Source organism: Alligator mississippiensis, chromosome 1 (assembly GCF_030867095.1).
Source record: "Alligator mississippiensis isolate rAllMis1 chromosome 1, rAllMis1, whole genome shotgun sequence".
Lineage (NCBI taxonomy): Eukaryota > Metazoa > Chordata > Crocodylia > Alligatoridae > Alligator > Alligator mississippiensis.
In genome coordinates, this window is record NC_081824.1 from 98,020,536 (window position 1) to 98,047,246 (window position 26,711).

The following is a 26,711-nucleotide window of genomic DNA, read 5'->3' on the forward strand; positions in this document are numbered from 1 at the left end:
TGCCTATACATATCCCCAGCCCCTTTCCAAGTACCCCCGGGGGTACCCATACCCCTGGTTGACAGCCCCTGCACAAAGAAATTAGGCTCCCTTACAAAATAAAATAGCAACTGCTTTGTTTTAAGATACAGCCGCTGAAGCTGGTACTGTCACCTGGTTTTATAGAATATTTAAGTGCTTAAGTAGCGGTTCCCAAACATTTCCACTGGATATCCCACTTCTGTTATTCTTTACATCACTTCTGTTATAAAACCTGTTCATAACTGCTCACCCCCCTTTGAGTTGCAATCCCCACTTGTTCAGTCAAATTTCTCTTAGGATCAGAACCTCACTCCTAAGTGCTGTCACTCCACTTGGTGTTAATAGGTTAAAGCACCCAGACAGTGTGAAACTATAGTTCTCTTCCCTTGTAAACTGAAGGGGTTCAAATTTATGTTTTCCCCAGCATAACTATCAGGCTAGCAGATACTTTGGGAGTTACCACCCTTCAGCCTTTCTGTTGAAGCTGGACATCTATGGAACAAAAACATTTTGATAAAATTCATGCAGAATGGTGGGATCATGGACTGGAACCCCAGACTTCTCCCTGGTCCACAAATGAGAATGCATTAAAAACATTGTCTTATAAAGTTATATTCCTTTTTCACTTTTTTTTTCTACTCTAAAGTGGTTTACAGTCTTCCAACTTTTGTCAGGTCTCTTGGTCTGGAGCTTTTTTCAGTATTGTGTTGTTCTTGCTTTCTCCAATGAGAGAAAGGAACCAGAATAATTTGTTTTGCAAATATCAGATCTCTAGACCACTCCATATGTCTATCATTCTGGGTTACATCCCATAGAATGCCTGGGACTGAATCTTGTACATTTTTCTACTCAGTAGATAAATTTCAGTGGGAGGGCTGGAGGGGATTAGGGCACTCTGAGATGCAGGAGTGGTGGTTTTGAATAGCCTCAGGATTAGGAAGGTCTCTTACTTCCATGGTATTTTCTCTTCCCAGTGGACTTTTAACAAAAAATGGATATTGCCACCAGCTATACTCAGGACTGAACAGAGAGGATGTGATGCTTTAACCTGAACTTAATGTAGTTATCACTGGAAATGAGGGGAGCCTTAAGTTCTAGCCCAGGTCCTCACTCTCAGGGGCGAGAAACTACGCACTACTCTCAGTAGCGATCACCAGGTTCAATAAACACATTCATACATGAATGAGAAGAGCTAAACAACAAACTTTAATTGTGGAGCAGTAGGCAATCTCTGCAAACCCTTAGGGGATTTATACATGTGCTCCAAGAGCTGCTCTAATTAAAGCACTTAGAGCTTTAATGGTCTTGTGTTTCAGCATCCCCGTGCTGAAAAATGGCAGTGGGAGCCCTTTAAAGCTTGATGAACATTTTCCAGCTTAGGGATGCTGATAAATAAGGTGCTGGAGTCTGCTGGAGCATGGTAATTACCATGTTCCAGAACACTTGATTAACCAAATCTGCTCCAATGTGTTATAATTACAGCAGCACCTCAGAGCTGCCTTGCTGCTCATGTATATTCCCCTTAGTTATCTAGCTAGCTAGCTAACTGCTTCCTAACTGAGGGACTGTCTCCTATTTCTCAGCTCCTTCAGTCTCCTCTTAGGCAGCACTATAACTTCTACCAATATACTCTCTATCCATTTTATCCAACAAATGTTAAAAACAAGATGCAGTGGCTCACACTCAAGAGGTGGGCTGGAAAATGCCTGATCTATGGCCTGGTGGTTCAAGGCTTGTGCTAGGAAGCTACAGAGGTCAACATTTAAAACCCCTATGGGGAGGGAGGTTCTAGAACCTGGGTTTCCTGCAAGTTCCCTAAGCACTGAACTGTGGTGTTAAAACATTGGAGTGGCCTCTTCCTTTGACACCCACCCCCTGCAAGACATGGTTTCTTGCCTTACTACATTTTCAGGACTCATACACACATAGAGCCACACAGTTGCCTGACCAATGTGCAGCCTACTGTGCACATTCAGTTGTTATATGGATGCTTGTGGAATAAAATTAGAAATTTGTGTAAGTGCCAAAACCAGCAATTAAACTGCTTGGTAACTGCCATGTAGGCTCATAATGTAAACCAAGATTCTCTTTTCACTGCATGCAGCTATCCCCAGATAGTTGCACATCTGCCTACTCCAGCTCCCTGTATAATTTATACTAGTGTACAAAAGGGATGTAAGGTACACTGTTGTTTGAGGGCCAAATAAAACCTACAGAGGAGGTACAGCAATAGTCCCAGGGTGTTTTTCCACTGTCTAGTTTTGCACAGGGAAGATGCATGCTGCACTCTCTCAAAGCACTGTCCCCTTTGGAGTTCTCTTTGGGACAGTGTTTACCAGTAGTTTAAAGCCACAGTGGATCCTTCTGCCTGAAATGAAATACCATGATATAGAAGCTGTGCTTCCCATGGATGAGATCAAACCAAGGCTTTGTGTAAATGTATAGCATTTAATACACATTTTTACAAGTGGCAGATAGAATAAAATGACACTCCCTTTTCCCAGTGTCAGTGAGATTACCTGAACTATTCCCAAGTCAGTCAGAGAATTAATAACCAGGTGAACTGGAAGTAAAATAAAACAATATAGCCCTTCATACTTCTAATTGTACAAGAAAGAGAGAGAGAAAACTTTGCATCATATTCTAGGTCAAGGCTGTGCATTTTCTAAGTGGCAAGGGGCCACACCAGCAGAGGCCATTGGCCATATACCATGTGAACATGCCTTTCCAGCAGCACCACAAATGCAGACACCTTGGCTTCACTCTCAGCTACCCTAGCTTCTGCACCATGGGCATCCTGGTCTGTGGGCTCCCCTGGTACCACAGGCTGTACCACCCTAACCTCCGGATAGACAAGAAGCAGAAACCAGGGGAGGGACAGGGAGTCCAGAGACCCTGGCTGCTACTGCAGATAGATTGATAAGGGAAGTGGTGGCTGGTGGCAGCCTGGGGGCTGCAAATTAACCCCTTGCAGGCCACATGCAGCCCACAGGCCACCAACTGGATGGCTTCATGTGTAACTATCAGCTATTTCCACCCTGCCTTTAGTAGAGTTGAATGTTTATAAATGAGGGCAGAATTGCTGTCTGGTTGGGGATTTGCTTTTGCAGAACATTCTCAGCCTCCTTCAAAAGGCAAAAATATCGATTTTGGGAGGTACTTACAATGGAGTCTAACAGGATGCTGTCTACTAATTGATTTTTGTGTAAAGAAACTGATTGATCTTGTGACAAAATGTATGTAAAATTGAATGAAAACGTAAATTTCTCCCTATGGTTTTACATAGCACATACACCTATGAGACCTAGATCATTGCATATTTTTCTTTTGGGATCTGGTAGGATTATTATCAGAAAGCTTTGCTTTTGAACACACATAAATCGAGGTTTTCTGCTTATGATAATTAGCAGTTTTCAGCATCTACTATACTAACTTATGATCCCCAACTGTTTGAAAAATATATACATATTCATCAGCAAAACTCTTTCAACTCTACTGTAACTTTGAGCTGATTTTCACTCAGTTTGTAGTGGAAATCACCAGATGGAACTTTGCTTTCATTAATTAGCATAAATAGGTATATATCTTTCCAAGATGAGAGGTGTTTTCCTTGTTTATTTGTCAATTAGAAATGCTTGTTTTTTGTTCAATGAATAAACATTTTCAAAATAATGAGATAGATATCCCAGGTTGCTGAAATGTGCTATTCCTTTGCACTCAAAAACTCTCTCTCTCTGTCTCTCTTTCACACACAGACACAATTTACCCAAGCATACAGACACTGTTTTAAATGTTTTGCCAAAAATTACAAATGTTACTGATAAGAATTTTATCAAGCAATTCAACAGCACGTTGCTTTCAAATTATAATTTCTGGAGTACATGGACACAAATAACAAGAATCTCAAACTGTAACCTAATTTGCATTTGTAATTTGCAAACTTTGAAAGAGCAAGGCTTGCAAACATCTAACTCAAGTGGCAAATATGTTAGAGTAATGGTAGACACCAGAAAACCACTATTAGCCTGAATATTAAATTTCTGAAGGTATCCCATGGTTCGCTTCTTTCTATTTTTATAATTAATATGTGTGTGTGCTGTTTTATAGGAATCTGGAGGCAGCAGATGCTATACGAGGTCATAGACTGTATGGGGATTTTCAGAATTTGGAGAGTAATTCATGTGAGCTTCCTGACTTAACTGGTTCACCCAAAGAAAGAAGCACCACAATGTTCATCCAGTATTCTAAACGAACCAAAAGCTTCTCAAACGTTATCTACTTTTAAAGATAAAATGCTTTCCTCAGTTTGGTTCTTTCGCGTAAGTACTAACATTCCACAACTGAATGAGATTTTTATTGCAGCATATTTGGCCGAACCAGAATTGGTTGGTCCTATGAGAAAATCTGATTTTGGAAGTTTTCCAGCTAAACATCAAAAACAAATGGAATCAAAAGAGCATGGGATCAAATATTACATGCTTTCCTGAACAAGACCAAGGTTTTGTTCTAAGTTTGTGCCTTCTGAAATATGTCTGCGCTAGTTTGTATCAGAGACTGAAGCAACTCTCAATTGTTCACCAAAGACTGAGACTTTTTTTTCCCATTCAGAGCTCTGCTGAGTGCAGCTTGGGTGCAGCATAAGACCTCAATCATTAATTGATCAAGGGGCAGATTTACAGGTTATCAGCCACACATCACTTTTTTCTCCCTAAGAGCCTTTCAGAGACTGCTATGGTGACCATATATGGAAGACAGGGTGCACTGGCAATGATATTATTCCAACCAACACTTAGACATGGACAAGAGGCTGTTCCTTATGGTAGGTCTTTCTACTAGCCTACTACGTATGACAGAAATCATAAAACACAAGAGTTCAGACTAGCTCTTCCTTTACCCACATTATCCTGTGTATTTGATACTTATACAAGTAGTTTGGAAGTCCTTTATGTTTCATTTTTTTCATTAGGTCCTTAAAATCACTCAAGGCAGTTTCACATTTACTAAAGTGAACTTCACTCCCGTTGTCCAACTGAATGAAGTGAGAATAGTGGTAATCCATTATTAAGTGGGAATAGTTCTAATGCACTAAAATGCATTTCTATAGTATTTCTGCTCATATTTGCTTAATGACAAAAAGGAATATAACTGTATTGGAGATACAGTCTCCTGTGTGGATCTGTGCTTCTCACTCGTTGTCTGTGATGCGTGTTTCTGTAGTTGCCATCCCCACATTCACCACCACCCTGTGCTTGTGCATACTTTCCACTGGTGTGTACTGTCTGGTGAGTACCAGAATTGTCTTGTAAAAGTGGTAGAAATAGGTCAGGGTGACGGTCAGTACACCTGAGATCTTAGAATGTAGCCCTATTTTTTATGTTGTAAAGTAGGTTCCCTTTAAGCAAATTCAAGTTATGTGCCATTTTCCAGGAACACATGTACTGCTAAAAGTGAGGGAAACCTGTATAAATAAAATGATAATTTAGATTATGGAGACATGATAAATTTAGAAGGATCTTCCTTTTGGTAGAATCTTTGTGCTGACAGAAAGGGAGAAATCTCATATTCTGCTACCTTTGTTTAAACTGCATGCAAGAAACTTCCCTTGCTCTATCAAATTAGATTGCAAGAATGACTACCAAAATGATTTAAATCCTTGTTTGACATATAAGAGCCATACAAAAAGCTTTACTGAGGTTTTTAAAACCCTTCCCCAAACTATAAAGCTGTAATGTATAATTAAGCTGTGCAGTAAAACAGTACATACATTTCTAACTCCTACTGATCTATATAGATGAAATGAAACTGTAAAAACGGGCATGAAAATAAATGATTGATAATAGATCCTTTCCTCTATTTTAGTATGACTTTCAATAGGTATTTCTTCTGATTAGTATCACAGACCTATTGTGCAATATAGTAACTAGGAAGCTGATTATCATTTTGAAAATTCAGTTTAAGAGATATATTTCCATTTTAAGGTCTGTACAGGGTTGTGCAATAGGTTCTTGGTGTAAATGAGATTCAAGCCCTGTGCCTATAGAAAAATTGTTCCATCGGTTCTATGGAGGTGGAGATGCACTGGACGTTTGCCTGAATGGATGAGAAGGGTCCTGGTCCCCATTCCTGAGGCCACTAGGGACAGAGGGCACACCACCACTCCATCTCATCCACCCCACTGGGGGGAGGGGGGAATGTCAGCACCTTCAGGCTGCTGACATCTGACACATAAGAGAGAGCCTCAGAGTGAAAATTGCATCCTGGCCAGATGTACTGTGACTTTGACGACAGCCCTAGGATTTGGTAGATATACAGAATTGCTTGATTCTTGTATTGTTTCTTGTCTGTTATCACTGTGTATCAGTAAAATTGCCTATTATCAAATGGAAGGGTTGTGGTTGCTCTGAAGGGTGGGTCCCCCTAACCCTGGAACAAGGCCTCTGGGTCCTACATCCAGAGCCAACAGGGTGATGTCACTTAATTATAGCTAATTGCCTACCCCATTAAGCAGGAGAGAGGTTCTTAAGAGTATAGCTCAGCTGATTGGCTGTGTTAATTAAAAATATGAGTTCTCTGTAACACCATGACTGACCATAATCGCTGGTTAGGGAGTGTCTGCAAGTCCATGCCCTTTATTCAGCAACTGCTAGCCATCTTTGAGCCTCAAACCCAGGTCACAATTGTGCTGTGTACAGCAGCATGGGCACCCTGCCTAAGCCCCTGCACCAGCCTGGTACCCACAGTGCCATGTCACTGGAGGAGGGCCCCTCAAGCCTGCAGCAGACAGTCCTGCCCAGCCTCCACCAAAAGCTCGGGGAGCCTGGGCCAGTGCCTGCCCGCTTCACAGCATCATCCCCAGCCATGAGGCATGACTGAACACAATACTGATGGCTGCCAGTAGCACCAGCTCTTCCCTGAGCGGGGCCTCCAGCCAGGCACCCACACAAAGCTCCCTGCCTTCCAAGGATACCGCCCAGAGCTGCACACTGTCACTGCTAGCTGGGACTGAGTGGAACTGCCAACCATGCCAGCCCCAGTCATGTGGTAAGCCCCACACTGGGAGAAGGGCCCTCCCCACCCCAGCCCCCCACCCCTGCCTGGCCTCCCCTGGTCTTGGGTTCCACCCCCCACAGCATGCAGGGAGGTGGGAGACAGTGCAAAACTTTATTGAGCAGCCCACACCCCCACAGCTAGGTGGGCACAGGCCTCTCATACATTGAGGAATGTGTCAATGCCAGTGGCGATGTCCTCTTCAACTGCAGGGGGAAAGGATGTGTAGTGCAGCCACAGGTAGCCCTCCAGGTGGTAGCCAAGGTTGTGGGGCAGCCTGGGCTTGGCCCCTGATTTGTCAAAGCTCAGGGTCTCCTGCCAGGAGTGCAGGTGCACCAGGGTGATCAGCAGCAGTAGGGCCTAGTTGGTCGGGCACCCCTCAGTACATGCAAACAGCTCCTTGCACAGCACCTGGGACACATGCAGCAGGGGCACACTTGGGGCACAGCACTAGCTTGCCGGGGGGGTTGGCCCTGGGGTGCCTCCCCAGAGATGCCTCCTGCAGGGAGGGCAGGGGCGTGGGCAGCTCCTTGTCCCAGTCATCTGGAAACCCCATGCCCCGGCCTGAGCCTGGGCACCGTGGGCTTGGCAGCAGCACAGGAGACAGGCTAGCCTGCAGAAAGAGAATGGGAACACCTTGACAAAACACTCATACACAGACAACTACAGTGACCAAGAGACAACACAGAGGAACAACAGTAGAATGCTTAATGGCATTGGCTATTAGTAGATAGGCAAATAGGGAGAATGAAACAAGCCAATAATACTTCTTGTGTCATGCTTTTTTTCTGATTACTTGATTGCATTTAATTTGCTTTGATTTTTAACCTTGCTTAACTTAATTTGTGATGATTGGGTTTACAGTGGTTAGTTATGACTCTGGCTTGCTGTGTTCTTCTTTCTCTGGGTATTTTTTTTTTTTTTAATTTGATAATCTTTTTTTGTGTTCCTCATCTCACTCAGGCTATTGGCAGGTGCTAGAGTATTTGCATGATTGGGATCTGAGGAACTTTATACCGCATTCCCCAAATCGTGCAGCATACATTCCTCAAACCCCAATAGTGTAACTGCCAGCTGCTAGCATGGGTGAAGGAACAGGGGCAGGGGGACAGGGGACAGCAGTGGGAGAGCTGCATCTGCCATCCTCATGGAAGTGGCAGCTGGGGAGCCAGACGCTTACCAATCCCCAGGTGTCACTTCCACAGGCCCTTGGGTATGCAACAAAACGGATATGCATATGAAGTGCCCAGCTGAATGCCTACTTCTTAAAGGTCTGAGGTGCCACAAGCCCAACATCAGGAAACACTGATGTTGGGCGCACAGTGCCTTAGTATTTTAAAAAGCAAGCATGAAACAGCTTCTCTGCTTTTTAAAGTAATTGGGTGCCATAAGCCTGACATCAGGACCAGGGCAGCCCTTGGCCAGGTTCCAGACTTGGAGCTGCCCAGGCCCCAGAGCTGACAATCAGTTGATTGTTGGCATCAGGATGATGGGGCATACTGTATGTTCAATATATTATGCCATATAAACCAGCTGCAAAGTTGTTACACATTTCTGAACAATATCTTTGTGACTTGTTTGCCATTTTATGGCACTATAAAAAAATCAGAGAAGATCTTGTTTGTGGAAAAATTAACACATTAATTGCACTAGAAATAAAACATGTGCCATTGGCCTTAATTGCCCTGAAAAATGTGATATATTTTTAGTAACATGATCTTTGATCTTTTCAATTTGGTGTTTCTCAACTACCATTTTTCTCCATCCAATTTTTTTAAAACAAAAATATTCCAATTCTTGGTGTCTGCTATTTTCATAATACTCAAGAGTTCCTGACACTGTTAGTTTCCTCATTTTAAATATGTAATTTAACTTCATTATATCTAGCTAACTTGGAAAAAAAGAAGGGCATAATCTAATATCAAACTTGCCTGAAGTTTCTAGGTGTTCATAATCAGAATTTTGTTTGGGTTGAAGTTTGATAAACTAATTAATGGACTATTCACACTTATCCGTACATAAATTACAATGAAAAACAGAATAAAGCCTTCAAGATTTCTATTGTCTTCAAGATATTAGAATGCTATTATTACTTATAAATAGTATTTCATTCTCTCATGCAGGAAACCTAAGACAAACTTCCATCTGTAAGCCTGTGGCAATAGCTTTCTCTGTTTTTATCACCACTTTGTGCTAACACTAGAAGAACAGTACGCTGTTGGACAACGATCTGATTTGGTAGCTGTCTGACAGGTATTTGGAAATAGTGCTTTGATACGTGGCCAGAAGGAGAAATTATTTTCCTAAACATTACAAATGGAAAGTGACAGTGTAGTCAAAACTATGATTTAATTTCTTTATAGAAGAAACAAAGTTGGATCCATCACATATTTCCACCTTTTGGCTTTTACCAGAATGGAGGAAAAAGCTGAGCATGAGATTTTGGTTTTTCTATCTTCTTTTGTCAATGAAAGACATGAAATATGCTTTGAGAAGAACCAACACAACAGTAGGAAGTACATCAAATATTTAGAAATCAGAACTACGCTGATGGAATAGCCTTTTTGGGGGGTAGAAAAAGCAGTGCATTTGTCTTTGAAAGAAAATTATTTTTTACAGAGGATGAAGGGCTAGAAGTTCTTTGAAAACAGTTATCTGAAATATCTTGATACTATATTTAAAACTACCTTGAGAAACCTTAAATAGCAAACACCAGAGAGTTTAAAAAAAAAATCTTTTAAATTTTTTTTTTTTAGTGAAGTTTTTCCTGCATCCTTGTTGATGGTTTTATGGGAATTGGAGAGGACGGGGGATGAAAAAACCTCCTTTCACACCATCAGGCCCAGTTCTCCTCCCCCTGTGCACACCCTTGGTCTTTGTACACACCACAAAATTGACACTTACAGTGGCTTAAATGTCCTTTTGCACTGCTTTAATGGCATTGCTGTTTGCACATTCGGCAGCATATTCTGCTTTAACGGCATTGCTGTATGCATGCTTGGTGGCATATTCTGCTTTAAATGACTTTGGTACATAGCAAGATAAAACACCTCTGAGGTGTTTTAGTCTGCTACCTAACAAAGTGCAGCAGTTCATGGGGTGCTGGGAGCCAACATGCTTGGGGCTTGGTGCGCCCCGCACAGCTCACTGGCTGTGGGACCTGGTGGCAGCCTATGCAGACAGTCTCCAGAAGAAAAAAATGTGGTGAGATCAATCTTTTTTTTTCCTCCCTTGAGCCTGCCTGCCTGAGCTGTGTGGGGGCCTGGTGCTTCGCTCCATGGTTGTGAGGTGGGGATGGTGCTTCCCTCCATGTCTGTGGCACGCCCCCAGGACTGCCCAGGCCAGGTGCCAGCAGATGGGTGTTGCCTGGGGGGTTCCCACACAGCTCAGGGAACACTTGGCCCACCAGTAGCTTACTCCACCCCTGCTGCCACAGAGGCAAGTAAAGATCAGGCCCCTACCCTTGTGTACACACCATGGGGATGTAGTTTGGTTTAATTCTCCCTAAATTGAAGCAGTGTTTTTAAAAACCCGCTGTTTCAATTTAAGGCAAACTAAACCAAATTAAACCCTCATGTTGTATACAAGCAGTCCTGACTTCTGCCTTTTCAGTGTAATTTTCTTCCATGCTGTGCTGTATGATAAACACCCTCTTGCAAAACCCTCAGAACAGCTGGGTAAGAGCAACAAAATGGCAAGACCGATTATATGCAAAGCATTGTCAAGTGCAAACAGTAAACAAAATGGAATGCAATAGAAAAAAATATGACGTGCCTAATCTCCTTCAGTTATAGTAGCCTTAGGGGTTAAACTCTAAGCAGATTTACAATTTCAACAAGGAAATGTTATTTTATGATTGAATTGTCCCTTTAAATAAAACCTCTTTAAAAGTCACTTTCACTGTGGCTTGTTGTTTCACAGTGTGAAACTGGCTGACACTGAATTGTTGCATTAGACCTATTGCTTCAGGTCAATTATTGTATCATAATTGATGTGGAATAGCATAACAGGGTTCATTTTCAGCACAGCTTGCAGGGGAATTAGGGAATTTAGATCATTGTTAATGGGAGTTTTGCCCCTAATCCCATCCAGTGTAGGTTGAAAATTTACCCCACTGTCAGGACACATTTGCAGAATTGGCTAGTGCCCTAGAGAAAAGAGCATCAATTGCTGTTGCTCTGTTTTGGGGAAGGATGGGGGGGGGGGGGGGGTAGAAAGAGACCTGTATTTTTAAAGGCCAGTTACATAGTGTTTTTTAACAAGAATTTTGTGTGGATAGCAGACTTCCAAAGGTCTGCATGAATTATTACATTGTTTCCATTGTGGATCAGCCTACCAATTTTTCTTTTTTTGCTTGATGTGTAATTTGGTTTGTGTGCATCTATTGGTTTTATTTTTGAACAGTGGCCTAAATGAACACTTCATGAAGTCACAAGAATCAATTTTACTACAGTAAGTCAGTGTGTGGAATTTAACTCTCTCATGACATAACACACAAATCAGGCTTTGAAAAGAGCCCCATATGTGAGGGGAATTAGGCATACTAAGGTCTAGTGATTAGACAAATGCGGGGGGGGGGGGGGGGAGGAAATCAAACAACTGAAGACACATTGGGAATCAAACAACTGAAGAGGATATAGGATAGAAGTTTTGGAAGAAATATCCATATAAAATTGTAAGAATTACTGTCCCCATAGATAATGGAGCATTCTATGATCCAAAATTGGATGCAATATAAACCATAGCACCATGCTGCAGAAGACTCACCAAAGGAAAAAAAAAAAAAAAGGAGGTAGGTATCTTGCAAGAAGATGAAGAAGGTGCATTTTTCTTTAAATTCTGGGCCAAATTATGCTTGTCATTATTGCCATTCATTTCTACCGAATATCTATGACATTAAAAACCAATGATCAAAGTGATCATGGGTAGACCTAGGATTTGGAAAAGAGAGATATGGTAGATGCCTCTGGCACTGCCCCTCACAACATGGGGAGGGGGCAAGGTGAGGCAGGTCAGCAGGGGACACCAGGGAAAGGTGGGGTGAACAGGGAGCGTAGGCAGGCAAGAGAGACACCTCCACCACCACTGCTGCTGCCATTGCTTTCCCTAGTTGAGCCTGGCACCCATGCAGACACTCCTGCCCTGGTCCAGCTGCAGGCTGGAGCAGGGCACGAGCGTCTCTCGGGGTCCCCCCACGCCCAGGACAGTGAGGGGCAGTGGCAGGCAGATTCACCCTTCCCATGCCTGTTCTCTGCCTGCTGGCCCTCCTGGTTGTCTCCAGCAGCACCTCCAGACTCTGACCTTAGTTACAGAAGGGTTACCTGAAATGACTTGAACTCCTTGCATTCCAGCTGCTGCTTTAGCACCAGGGTGGATTTGAGCTCTGGCTTTGTGACTCAGGGCTGGGAGAGCTCACACCTTGCTTTATACCCCTACTACCACAGCCACAGCAGCTGGAGTTCAGGATACCCCAGCTGTGTCAGGTACTGCTGTGACTGCTGTTGCTCTCAGGTGGTCCACATAATATCCCAGCCAAACCCTTCTCTTCCCAAAGAGCAGAAGTAGCTCTGTATAGACAGTGCTGCATCAAAGAATGCCTTGGGAATCCTGCTAATTCCTGCACAGCCAACCCCTGCTGACTTCCCTGATGAGGGGCTGGGATCCTGCTCCCTACAGTGACAGCAGAAAACAAAGGGGGATGATACTGCATCATGGCACCCCACCTAAATCTTCCCCCAGGAAAGATAGCCTCGTATATAATTGTGCTTTCAATGTACAAAAAGAGAAACAAAGTAGACTCATCTTTTTTTCTTCCTGCTCGTTTTGTTACTTGGATGACTTATCCTGTCTTTTGCAATTCATGCTCTAAACTGGAGAAGTAAATTAAGAAAATGCATCCCATCACCAAGCTGTTTTTTCTCTGTACTGATTATCCATAGCTCCTTTGATTATCATTTCTGCTCCAGTCCCCTGCAAGGACCAGGTGTTGGTATGTGCTCAAGTGGAGGCATTAGATCAAAGAACACATATGGATACAAGAGGTTTATTACTAGAAGGGAGTGTTCATACATTATAACCCCTAGAGAGAAATCAGGCTGTTGTAAGGACAATGATTGTGTTAGTGCATTATGTGGAGGAATTATAATAATGCTGAACATATTTGCAACAGAATGATTAAAGCATCTAATGGTTCCTGGTGGCCTTTATTTTGAAGATTGGCATGGAAGAATCTGATGGTAGAATCTGGTCCATCCATATCACTACGAATCAAACAAGTTTGGTATACCCGGGCCACTAAATGGACCTTACTATGAATCACTGAAATGTAATTTAATTCCATCTTCTGTCTCAGATGGTTATATTAACCATGTAATATAAACAATTGGGAAAATGACATAATTTTCATTTTATCACATAAATGTGTGATGGATAGGTTGTCATCTGTTGATGTCCTTATTGGTTTGGGGATTACCTCACTGAAAACTCTGACCTAAACCCACATAAAATTGGAACAGTTAATCCTTATAATTATTAATTCGCTCCATTGCACTAATTACTTCAGTGGAAGATCAAATATTACTTTGGGATCTTTGTACTCTCCCTGTTGTTTAGTTTGAGAGGTTCTGAAAAATGCAGCAACATCAAATCAAGTAGTCTTTCCACTGCTATGCTTGCATGCCAATGTCACCTTCTTGACTCTGAATTTCCCTCTTGGCATTAAGTCTTTCTTACTCTCCTCCTCCAAGTTTCCAGACTCTTTCCAGAATCCTAGCCAGGACTGATTTAGACCATCAGCTGCTTGTCTAACTCCCTGACAAGTCTTGCTTTTATTCCAGCCTTTCCTGTGATATGAAATGAAGCTACATATATTCCTGCTTCTCACTCAGCAACTAGAAATTAATTCAGTGAATAGTCCATTTCTCAAAAAAAAGAGTTCCAGATACATTATTTTTTCCCCAATTCAAGTCAAATTGGGCACATAGGTTCAATGGAGGGAAGAGCTTGATAATATTGAAACATTACATTATTGCTGTTTTCACAACAAACAATTTTGCTTGGGAAATGTTGAAGACAATCTCAAAATTATATTTTTGGTTAAGTGATGTTTTTTTGTTTAAATTTGACCAAAATTTGAAGAAAAAGAGTTAGCATTGGTTAAACAACAAAAGTTTAGTAACCTAAATGTGAAACAAAGGATTTTGTTTTGGGGGGAACAAAAAAAGCCACCACTTCTTTCGGTTAAGGCAAAAATGCAAATGTTTTATTTTTAGAATATCCCTGACCAAAAGCGTTTCTATTTCATTCCAATTCAAACTCATTTCATTATGTCAGATTTTGACTTAGCCTTTGACATGGAAAATCCATTGTTCCTCAGGCTCTCCCTGCATGGTCTAAACCTCCCATTAGCCCCTGGAACCTGAGCTCTCAAAATCCCACTCATTTACTGCAGAAATCAGAAAGAGGGCTATATACTAGCAGATCGCCTGCCTTAAAAGGCCAGAACATCTGTTAGACAAATTTAACTCTTCCGTCAAATTAAATACTTGAATTGCTTTGAGTTGAGTTCTTATCTGCTTATTGTTTTCAATTTTTTTCTGCAGTCATATTAGGAAAAGTGGCCCCAATTTTGCTGTCAAGTTAAGTTAATGCAACTTGACTGGTTTCTGTGTGGCTGTCCAGGTTTACTAATGGCACTGATTGACCCTCTGCTGGAAAAAATCCTGCATTGTCCTGGGGCACCTGTGCAAGGGAATAAGCTTGTTAGTGGGTCATATGCCTGCCACAGCAGTGCAAGTTGACTCAAACTGGGGCACTACTTTATAATATGGTGCAAACTGACTACTTTAGCGAGCTGCAGCAGTTTGCTTACTATGCCTCCTATTGGCATGTCTGTACTGCTTTGCTGATGATATGAAGTCACTGGCAAGAGATACCCCTAAAACATTTGGGCCCAAGCTAAACTCTGGCTTATGGGTATAGTGCAAACCCCTAGATCCCAATGTGAAGAGTTCAGTCCAAATCAGAACTTTTCCAAAATTGGGGCTAGGACAAAGGTGGCCACAAACTACTAGTTCAGGATCCTGGTTATCATGACAGGTTTTGCTTCATTAGTCATAGAATAAACATAGTACAGGGTGCCAGGAGGCAGGCAGGAGGGCCTAGCTCTGCACGTGCTTTTGCCCCCAGAGTAGAGCTCCTAACTTCCTCAGAGCAAACAGAAGGAAGCACTCCTTATCTCTATGTTCTCCTTGGCCCTCCTTGCTAATGACACATGAATAATACAGAATAAAAGTCTTAGAAACTAGAAACTTTCTACAACAGCATGTCCGATCCATTTTATTGATCATAGAGCAAAAGCTTTAAAAAGCCCAGGGGTGGATCCAGAGAGGGAGAAGTGGCATGGGTGATCCCTGTCAGATTGGACCACGCTGTAGAAGCTTCTGGGGACATTTTCTAAGTCCCCAAAGAAATGATGAGTAAGAATCCCCACCTTCTGGTCTGTGCTTAAAGACATAGCCCTCCCTCACCTATGACTGCTGCTTTCTCCATGGTCTGAGCGTAAGGGAAGCTTCAAAGCTACTCATAGATTTCATAGATGTTAGGGCTGGAAGGGACCTTGGAAGATGTTCGAGTCCAGCCCCCTGCCCCAGGGGCAGGAGTCAGCTGGGGTCATAGGATCCCAGCAAGATAAGCAGCCACATTTCTCTTGAAGGCATTCAAAGTAGGTGCTTGAACCACCTCCAGAGGCAGTCTATTTCAGACCTTGTGAGCTCGGACAGTAAAGAAGTTCTTCCTTATGTCCAGTCTGAATTGGTCATGGACGGGCTTGTGACTGTTTGACCTTGTCATCCTGTGGGGCGCTCTAGTGAACATATTCCCCCAGATCCTGGTGAGCACCCCTTATAAACGTATAGGTAACCACCAGATCACCCCTGAGCCTGCACTTTTCCAGGCTGAAGAGTCCCATAGCTTTCAGCCTCTCATTGTAAGGTCTGTTCTCCTGACCTCTGATCAGGTGTGTGGCTCTCCTCTGGACTCTCTCAAGCTTCTCCACATCTTTTTTGAATTGTGGAGCCCGAAACTGGATGCAGTATTCCAGCTGTGGCCTCACCAAGGCCGAGTACAATGGGAGAATGGCTCATGTTCCTTAGCGCCTCATCAATCATGACCCACAAGTCCCTTTCGTCCATAGTGCTAGCCAGCATAGTTCAGCACTGCTGAGCCTACAAGCATGCTGTAGGTTTTTCTTCCCAAGATGGAGAACTTTGCATTTTTCAGTGTTGAACACCATCAGGTTCTCACCTGCCCATTTGCTGAGCCTGTCCTGGTCAGCCTAGATTGCCCTCCTGTCCTCAGGTGTGGACACTTTACCCCAAAGTTTGGTGTTGTCAACAAACTTGGCCATTTTGCTTCTGACACCAATGTCCACATCATTATGAAGATGTTGAATAGTATAGGCCCAAGGATAGAGCCTTGAGGGACCCCACTGGTCACAGGGCACCATGACAATTGACTTCCAACAGTCACCACCCTCTGGGTCCAACCATGGAGCCAATTCTCCAGCCAGCAGATCGTGGTGAAGCCAAGGCCACAGTTGGCCAGTTTTGCTAGGAGGTGATCATGGGATGCCAGATTGAAGGAGTTTTTAAAGTCAAGATATATGACATCAATCCCCTCTCCCTTGTCCAGGGGATAGGTCACCTGGTCGTAAAAGGAAATAAGATTGATCAAGCAAGACCTACCCGCAACAAACCAGACCACAGCCAGCAAGGCCAGCCATACTTTGTCATTCATCCAAAGGTGCATCTCAAGCTGTTCCAGAGAGGTGATACTCCCCCTCTATGCAACTTTGCTCAGGCCGCAGTTGGATTACTGCATCCAGTACTGGGCGCCGCACTTCAAAAGGGATGTGGCCAGACTGGAGAGGGTTCAGAGGAGGGCCACCTGCTTGGTGAGAGGGCACCAGGACAGGCCCTATGAGGAGAGACTGAAAGACCTGAACCTGTTCAGCCTCAGCAAGAGGAGGCTGAGGGGGGACCTGGTGGCTGCCTACAAGCTCATCAAGGGGGATCAACAGCTAATAGGTAGAGCCCTTTTCTCCCCAGTACCACCTGGAGTGACGAGGAACAATGGACATAAGCTGATGGAGAATAGGTTTAGGATGGAGATCAGAAGGCAATATTTTACAGTTAGGGTGGCCAAAATCTGGAACCAACTTCCCAGGAAAGTGGTCCTCGCCCCTACCTTTGGCATATTCAAGAGGAGGTTGGATAATCACCTGTCTGGGGTCTTGTGAACCCAGCATTCATTCCTGCCTGTGGCAGGGGGTCAGGCTAGATGATCTATTCAGGTCCCTCCTGACCCTAGCTAGTATGAAACTATGAAACTATGAAACCCATGCTGGCTATCCCTCAGGATGTTGCCATCAGCCAGTCTGTTAAGAATGGGCTCTTTGATAATCTTTTCTAAGACCTTCCCCGGGATAGAGGTCAGGCTGATGGGTCTGTAGTTTGCTGGATCCACTTTCCTCCCTTTCTTGAAGATAGGCACCACATTGGCCTTCTTCCAATCTTCAGGCACTTTACCAGAGTGCCAGGAGTACTCGAAGATCCATGCCAGGGGCTGAGCTATGATGCTTGCCAGCTCCTTGAGTACCCGGGGGTGTAAACTGTCAGGAGCAGATGACTTGAAGGTATCCAGCCTCCCAAGGTGTTCCTTCACAAGGTCAGCATTGATGGAGGGTAAGGAATCTTCCTCACCCAGGCCTTCCTGCCCATAATGGGCAGGGATGTTCCTTGGGACTGGTGAAAAACCAATAAAAAGAACCCACTTAGCAAGTTGGCTTTTTTCTGGGCATCAGTTGTCAGTTGTCCCATCTGGTTTAGCCGGGGTCTAATGTTACCCTTGCTTTTCCTCAAGCTCCCCACATATCTAAAAAAGGACTTTTTATTGTCCTTGATACTTGTAGCTAGTTGGAGTTCAGTTGCAGCCTTAGCTTTCCTGGTTTGCTCCCTGTAGGTCCAGACCAGTGCAGAATATTCTTCCTTGGAGGTGGATCCAGTCCTTCATCCTTTGTAGGTCTTTCTTTTTAGATGCAGGAGGTTCACTAGTTCTCTGCAGAGATAAGGGGGCTGCTGTGCCCTTTTGCTGCCTTTCCTCCGAGATGGAATAGACTTTGCTTGTGCATCCAGAATCACTCCATTGAGGAGCAACCATTTGTCCTGAACTCCCCTCCCCTTTGGGTCATGGTCTCTGAGGGCCTCACTGACAAGCCTCCTGAGCTTGTCAAAGTCAGCTTTCCTGAAGTCAAGGACTTCTGTATTACTGACAGACTTGCCAGCTTTATGGTGCATGGTGAAGGTGATCAGCTCATTGTCACTGTCACCCAGCTTCCCTTCAATCATTAGTTCACTGATTAGGTTGTCCCCCATTGCCAGTACCAGGTCAAGCAGCGCTTTACCTGTCATCAGCCTGTAGACTTCCTGAGTCAGCTGGAGCTCATCCACACATGTGAGAAAGCTTTGCAACCATTCAGATTTGGATGAGTGCTCTTCCCATGAGATGTCTGGGTAGTTGAAGTCTCTCAAGACAACTATGCATTGGGAGCATGCAGCCTCAGCCAATTCCATGGCAAACTCCTGGTCAAGCACTTGATCCTGGGTAGGAGGTCTGTAGTAAACTCCCACCATTGTGTCTCCTGTGCCATGCTCCCCAAGGATTTTAACCCAGAGGGTCTCCAGTTCTCCACCCTGGGTGCCAATGTCAGCTTGCAGGGACACGTAGATTTCCTTGACATAGGAAGCTACCACCCCACCCCTTTTGTCCACTTGATCTCTCCTGTACAAGGTATAGCTGTCTATATCTGTGGCCCAGTCATGGGTGGAGTCCCACCAGGTCTCCATTATCCCTATGATATCATAATTATTTGTGTTAAGCAGGAGGACAAGTTCCTCCTGCTTATTCCCCAAGTTCCTGGCATTTGTGTACAGGCACACAGGTATCCCTTTGGGGACACTTGCATTGCCTACAGATTGTTCTAAGGCTGAGGTAGGGGTGGGCTCCCTTAAATGCCTTGGCCTGCTGGCTTTGCAAAGTTTGCTCAGTGGGCCAGCAGTGCCAGTAGTCCCCCTAAGCCCTGGCGGGCTTAGTTTAAAGCCCGGTGGAGCAGGTCAGCCAGTCTGGCTGAGAAGAGCCTCCTCCCTAGTGGAGAGAGGTGGAGGCTGTCCCTTCCCAGCAGCTCACTGCATCTTTCGCCAAAGGGCGGACTGTGGTCATGAAAGCCGAAGCCTTCACAATGACACCAGTGCTGCAGTCTTTGGTTTACTCCTGTCTGCATCAGCCAGGCTGTGTCAGGGCTGGACTCAGCTAGGTTTCCCTCTTCCTGTGCTTCCTCCGGGGGAACCAGGCAGGGTGGGGAACCCAACACCCTGCCCATTGCTGCTGCTGTTCCCAGATGAGCTCACCCTCACAGATTCATAGGTTAACAGAAGTTTAGGGTTGGAAGAGACCATGTGAGATCATCAGATCCAGCCCCTCTGCTTTGTGCAGGAAAGACTGCTGGGGTCAAATAACCCCAACGAGGTGTGCATCCAGTCTCCTTTTGAAGATCTCCAGGGTAGGTGCCTGCACCACCCCCAGTGGGAGTCTATTTCAGAGTCTGGTCACATGAATTGTGAAGAAATTTTTCCTTGTATCCAGTCTGCAACCTTCTTCAAGGAGTTTATGACTCTTGCTCCTGGTTTTCCCCTGTAGCACTTTGGTGAATAGTTGTTCACCTAGCCACTGATGCTCTCCCCTGATATATTTGTAAGCTGCCACCAAATTCCCCCAAATTCTTCTCTTTTCTAGGCCTCCATGGGCAGGAGCAGCTTTGGAACTTCTCCATCTTGGGACAGCAGCAGGCAGAGGACGGCGGAGATGATGCGCCTTTGAGGGGAAGGTAGGGGGATTCTTACATGCTTTGTAAGATGTTCCCAGGGTACCGTCTTTTTGCGCCAGTGGGTGGGTTGGTGGGGCAGTGAAGGAGGCCAGGAATGGGGGACGCAGCCACCCCTATAGCAAAGGTTAGAGTTCCTGCACTCCCCCACTCCTTTGCCAAATCCTGGATCTGCCCCTGAAAGAACCCCAAAGTTAAACAGATTTTAGGGAAAAACTATAAGTAGAGAAAAAATGCCAATACAGAACCTTTTGAACATGAGGAGTTCTTACTCAGTAATTAGAATAGTGGCTATTAAAAAGCATTCATTATACCATTTTCATTGTTATATAGCTAGTGTGCCTATGTATTTGTTGTGTTATCTGCTTAAAACTTATTTTAATTTTTTTAACAAAAGGATATATATATTCTAGACCACTGTGAACAATTGGAAACTCACAGTGTAAACCATGGTCCTTTGATCTGGCCCCAAACACCTATCTAAAGGTACCTGTAATCTTGAGCTGTGTTTATATATTCATTTCGTTTAATTTCTACAATGATAAGAAAGGCTTCTAATCAGAGTGCCAGGCACCTCTGACATAAATTACAAAAGCAAATCAAAATAAAATGGCAGCTTACCCACCAATGCACCAAAGCCTTTTCAAAGCAAAACATGGAATATTTGTTCTACATGTTGATCTAACTCGTTTGTTCTTCTGCTGCAGCGTTGCGTAGCTTTATGCTGTAACATCATGTACTGTATAAGTTAAAACATTGCTGTGATTGAACACTGAGAAGCTGTTACCTACTGGCTGTCTCAGCCCCTGACTAGAGCTCATAGGGTCTACAACAGCAGGAGCAGCAGCAGCAACTACAACAATGATAATAACAAGGATAATTGATAATATCATATTCAGTTTATATCAGTAGCAATTCAATCTCAGAATTTCAGTAAATTAAGACAGTGATGGGATGAATTTTCAACTATTGTGAATCTGTTGCCATACATATCTTGTCCATTAATTCAATAAGCAAATCAGTCTCTTTATGAACTATCCATATGTTGCATGTAATAATATAAAAAGGGGACTTTTAAGGAATGCAAAAAGGCTTGAACTCTGATTTTTTTTCTGTTATCATCTGACTTAAAACTGTCAAGTTTGATTTATTACAAAATGTGTTAAGTTTGCTGTTGGCCTGAGAAATGTTAGCTTTCATAATGTCAGCATAAAAGCTGTTGATAAAATTGGCTTAAACTGATCTAATTTGCAAAATAAGCTTCAGCAAAGAATATTATAGCACACAGTCCACTTTTAAATTCAATAGGCCCTCTTTAGGGAGGTTATGAGCACCACTTAGCATTGGTGTTGTAGTTATTAACAGACGGGGTAGTAATCACTCATACAAATCTTATTAAAATAGGTGTGAAATTTATACAGGCAAAATTACTTGTCATTGTGAACAAAATGCAAAATATTTTAAATAGAGATAATAATACCTGATAAATGCTTTATGACATTCTACATTAAAACATCATAATAATTTAATTCAGTCAAATTAGACTAGAACTGAAAGGTTTCTTTGGCTTATCTGTGTCACTAAATACTGAACATATTATCAGCACAGCTAGGAGCAGCCTTTATGAATAGCAATAATACAGTTCTTGTTATGTTAATGATACAGTTGTCTGACTGCATGAAAAAAGATGGTAATTATGACCCTTTAATTTATTTTCCCTAACTTTGTAAATTTAAAGAGCAGAAGTCAGTGTAATATGAGAACCATCTCAGTACAGTGATATAGTAGTGATGAGAGAATCACTAGTCTTGGCATTTGAACTAAACTTGGATCTTTTGTGAACTGTTTGAAATTCATCCAAATTATCCCTAAGCCATGAAGTGGCAGTAGAGCAACACCACAATCATTACTGTAGTTACTTTATCCTATATGACCACATTGTAAATGTAGTTGTGTTGACTGGAAAATGTATCTGTTCACTAGGTATCTTTACACCTGCTTGGGGGGTGGGAGGGGGGCACTTTAATTAGACCAGCTCTCAGAACCCACACAGCCTGTGTATTCACCATCTTGCATGCACAGCATCTTGCATATTCAGAGTCCCATGCTTCAAAATGGTGGGGAGGGAGGCACTTTAACCAAAGCTCATTCTATGTTAAAGTGCCCCTGCTGCCATATTGAAGCAGAGGGGCACTGAATACATATGCTGCCGAGGATGCTGGAGCACCCTAGTTGACTTGATTAACTGAGTCTGCTCTGACATGGTTTAATTGGAATGAGTTGGAGCAGGCATCAGGCACGTATAGGGGGTGAGACCCAGATCACTCTCATAGAAGTTACTTAGATAGAATATAGGCACTTGAGTCATAAAAGACTGACCCCACTCCAGTGGCCTCAAAACTATGTAAGTGCTTAAAAGCATTGGCTGCCTCCATTTTAGCCCCAAAAGTTCCCCAGGATCCTAGACTTAGCCATGGGTTTATGTTCAGAAGCTATCCAGATGAAACACCTGGGGCAACTCAGTTCTGCTGTGATCTAGATCAGAGCTGGGAAGTATCTAAAGCCCACCTATGTCCTGGACAGTCTAATGCCTGCTTGAGAGCGTTGAGACCGAGAACTGGAAGACAGGTTTCCTCCTCCCAGAAGAGTACTCTCCTCAATAGCCCACAGTCTTGCTACCTTTTGTTTGTGCTACTTCTGGCTCCACAAATATTGCAGTCCTGGTTGCACAGTGGCTCATCTTCAACAGGTGGGGCTTGCTGGTTTAGGGCACTGACACGGGAAATGGCTGATGTGGATTTGATTCCCCCCAGGCTGGGCAGTATTTGAAAAGCAGATTACCCCTTTCCACACCCACCTCTTTCCTGGTTTTCTAACTACTGCGCTATTTTGCAAGTGGTGGGTGCCATCATCAGCCTTGTTCATGAGTGAAAGTCATAGTGCGTTCTGTGTTTCGCACTGTATTGAATGCTGCCGTCAGTGTAAGTTAAGTGCTCCCTTTGGAGAGCTCTGGAATCTGCTGTGACAGAACTGCTTAATTGGGATCCCCGAGTCAGGCATCTTGGCTCCAAGAATGGAGAGGTTCTTGTGCTTAACATTTCCTATCAGCTCCAGTGCACACTAGAAAATGTTGTCAGCTCTCAATGTGTTTTTTCTAAGAATATGAAAGTGAAGAAATGCTGGAAAGCGTTAGAGGGATCTTAGCGACAACCTGTTTCACAATTGGCTTAGGTACCTTAATTATCCTTTATCACCAGCCACATTCTAAAATTAGTGCACAGGGTGGCAACACTGTCCTGCACTTTGACTTCCTAATTCTCCTAGCATAACTGGGATTTGCTGTTTGTCCATTTCCTTTCCCTCATGTCTTCCTATTGGCATATCTGATATCTCTAGAACACTTGCTTCCTTTTCTGTGTTGTCTGCTTTCTCACCCTGCCCTATGCAAGGCTCTTCCCTTTCCACAGTGCCTTTATTGAAGCCCTGTTTCATAACCAGGTGGACAGTGAGTTTCTGCTGAAGACAGGGAAAGGCTTCTATGACATGCGTGTGACATGCCTAGTACATTAGGATATTCATCCCTGATTAGGGCCTCTAGGTGCTACTGCAATACAGATAATAAACATTAATTCCCATGGGATATATCAATTGTTACTGGACTCAATAGTACGTTAGAACATCAGAGAATATATAGTATTGTAGGGAACATATTTGTTGCCATAGGGAAGCAGAAAAAGATCACGTATAATAGATTCATAGATTCTAGAATCAGAAGGGACCCAATGGATCATTGTGTCTGACCCCCGGCCCCTGGTAGGAAAGAGGACCGAGGTCAGACGACCCCAGCCAGGTGATTGTCAAGCCTCCTCTTGAAGACCTCCAAGTTAGGTGACAGCACCACCTCTCTTGGAAGCCCGTTCCAGACTCTGGCCACCCTTACTGTGAAAAATCTCTTCCTACTGTCTAACCTAAATCTACTCTCCGCTAGTTTGCACCCATTATTCCTATTTACTCCCTGGAGCACTCTGGTAAACAGTGCATCCCCAATTCCCTGCTGTCCTCCCCTGATAAATTTATAGGCGACCACAAGGTTACCCCTCAGCTCTCTTTTGTATAGGCTGAAGAGATCCAGATCTCTCAACCTTTCCTCGTAGGGTGTTTCACGGAGACCACTAATCATGCGGGTGGCCCTCCTCTGAACCCTTTCCAGATCCTCCATGTCCCTCTTGAAGTGCAGCGCCCAAAACTGGACACAGTAGTCCAACTGCGACCTGACTAGTGCTGCATAGAGGGGGAGCATCACCTCCCTTGATCTGTTGGTTATGCATCTGCTAATACACAACAAGGTGCAATTGGCTTTGTTGATGGCCTCGTTGCGCTGCTGGCTCGTGTTCATCTTGGAGTCAACTATGACTCCAATATCTCTCTCAGCCTCTGAGCTGCTGAGGAGGACATCCCCCAACCTGTCAGTGTGTTGGGGATTCCTCCTTCCTAGGTGGAGTAACTTACATTATCTTTGTTGAATTGCATCCTATTACGTTCCGTCCATTGATATAACCTGTCCAGGTCAGCCTGTAACTGCTCCCTGCCCTCTGGTGTATTAACTTTGCCCCATAATTTGCTATCATCTGCAAACTTGGAGAGGGTGCTCAACACACCCTCATCCAAATCACTGATGAAGATATTAAATAATCCCAGCCCAAGGACCGAACCCTGTGGGACCCCACTGCCCACCTCCTTCCAGGTTAAAAAGGACCTGTCAACCACCACTCTCTGGGTGCAGTCCCTAAGCCAGTTAGCCACCCACCTGACTGTGTAGGTGTCCACTCCACAGCCCTTTAGCTTCCCTATGAGAATAGGATGTGAAACTGTGTCCAAGGCCTTCCTAAAATCCAAGTAGATGACATCGGCCTCCGCTCCTATGTCAAGGCAGTGTGTGACCTGGTCATAAAAGGCTATAAGGTTTGTCAGGCAGGATCTACCTGCGATGAACCCAGGCTGGTTTCCATTCAGCATCGTTTCCCCTGCTGGGAGCATCGTTTCCATTTTTGTATTAATTTCGGCCATCTCTGTATTTAGAAGGTCCAAAGATGTGGTTCTTACAAGTTCAAATATATAGAGGTTAATGGAAATATATTATAATAATAGCAGCTGCTGTTGTTGTTTGGGGTGATCTTTTGGACTTTTGAAGTAAAATATATGACAGGTAACTGTATTGCCTAATCTCGGGTGGTTACTGTCTTTTCTCCAATAGGGAAATGATGACTGATGAAAAATGAGTTGTTATTTAAGAAGAACCTGATACCTTGTGACTGATTCTGCTACCATTTATGTGAATATATTTATTTGGTAGCTTTGTTAAAGGGTTAACCTCACAAGCATTAATTATTTATAATACCATACCTGTGATGTGGTGAAATATTTTTCTCATTTACGATTAAGGATTTAAGGCACATAGAAATTAAATAACTTGCCCACAGTCACAAAGAAAGTCTATGGCAGCAGAGGGAATGACACTGACAGGCTATCCATCTTCCTTTATGAAAAGTGATAACAGTGAAGAAAACTGAAGAAAACAAGTATAGGTGCAGTATAAGTGAGGGGAAAATTAGGGTCAGAGAATTTTTGGATTTACAGATTCATAGATTATAAACCTGGGAGGGACCATTTAGCTTATTGTGACCTTCTGCAAAGCACTAGCCACAGGCTTTCTTTTAATTGTCTCCTATTTGACTGAGTCCAGGCAAACTCATGGTAAAATGTATTGGTAATACAGAATCTACTACTGTTCTGACAGTTGACTTTTCCCACTGTTAAAAATGTGGTCCTGGTCTGAATTTCCCTAACATCAACTTTCAGACCCAGGATTTTGTTATACCTTTTCCTGCTAAACCAAAGAGCTTTTTTGACCTAAATTTCAATTCCCTATGCTGGTCTTTTTAGGTTGTGATCAAGCCATCACCTTGCTTTTGGTTAACTCTTGGAAATCTCCATCAGTTCATCTTGCTCTCCACTTACAAGCAGAGTTTCAAATGTTACTTAGGGCACTGAAGGTATATCTTGGCCACAGCAGCAATGTGATGATGAGCCATGCCAGGGAGGAAATAAACCCTGCCAACACGCTCCTGCTCTGCCAATGACAACCCTGGAAATGAGGATTCCCTGAAGACACCCCAAGCTACTGCTTGTGAGGACATGAGGAAGTCAGGTTCTGAGTACGGTGATAGAAGCATCTTTCAGTTTGTATTTACCGCTTCAGTTCAGGTGAGCAGAGTAAGACTAGGTGGCAGGGCTTACTTCCTCAGTGGTATGACTTAGCAGTCTGCTTTCTCAGTACAGGCATGCCCTAAATCTTCTATGTTCAGTAGTTAAAACTCAAGTGAGCCTTTTTTACTTTCTCATCCTAACTGTTTGCTGTTGGAAACAGGCAACGGGTCAGCTGAACATCACTTTAAAGATAATTTATTTTATGCAGATAATTATTCTGCAAATATACTTCAGTCACATTATTGTTAACTGAATCCAGTGCCTTGGATCTGTTTCCTTTTCTGAATCGTACTCCGCCTTCTACTTATAAATTTTGAAAAAAAATAAAATTTAGACCTCAAGTATTTTTGTAATTTATTCCCAACATATGTAGTGTCCATTTAAATACACAATATTATTTAGAAATGAATGTAATAGTTTTAATATATTTTAAAATCTG

General features: G+C 43.4%; 3 long non-coding RNA genes across 3 annotated transcripts in view; 1 reads left to right on the forward strand and 2 right to left on the reverse strand.

Moving 5' to 3' along the window:
- The window catches only part of LOC109286248 (uncharacterized), a 440,090-nt gene that overhangs the window by 75,520 nt on the left and 337,859 nt on the right, over positions 1–26,711 (forward strand). The window contains exons 2-3 of the long non-coding RNA XR_009464105.1: positions 4,129–4,340; positions 19,918–20,008. This is a non-coding gene — a long non-coding RNA (uncharacterized LOC109286248). The remainder of the gene's footprint in view (positions 1–4,128; positions 4,341–19,917; positions 20,009–26,711) is intronic.
- The window catches only part of LOC109286249 (uncharacterized), a 103,810-nt gene that overhangs the window by 65,217 nt on the left and 11,882 nt on the right, over positions 1–26,711 (reverse strand). The gene's annotated exons all lie outside the window — the stretch shown is intronic.
- On the reverse strand, positions 7,169–12,508 carry LOC132252208 (uncharacterized). Its single transcript, XR_009464108.1, has 2 exons — positions 12,390–12,508; positions 7,169–7,681 (listed from the first exon to the last, which is right to left on the reverse strand). It is a non-coding gene; the product is annotated as an uncharacterized LOC132252208 (long non-coding RNA).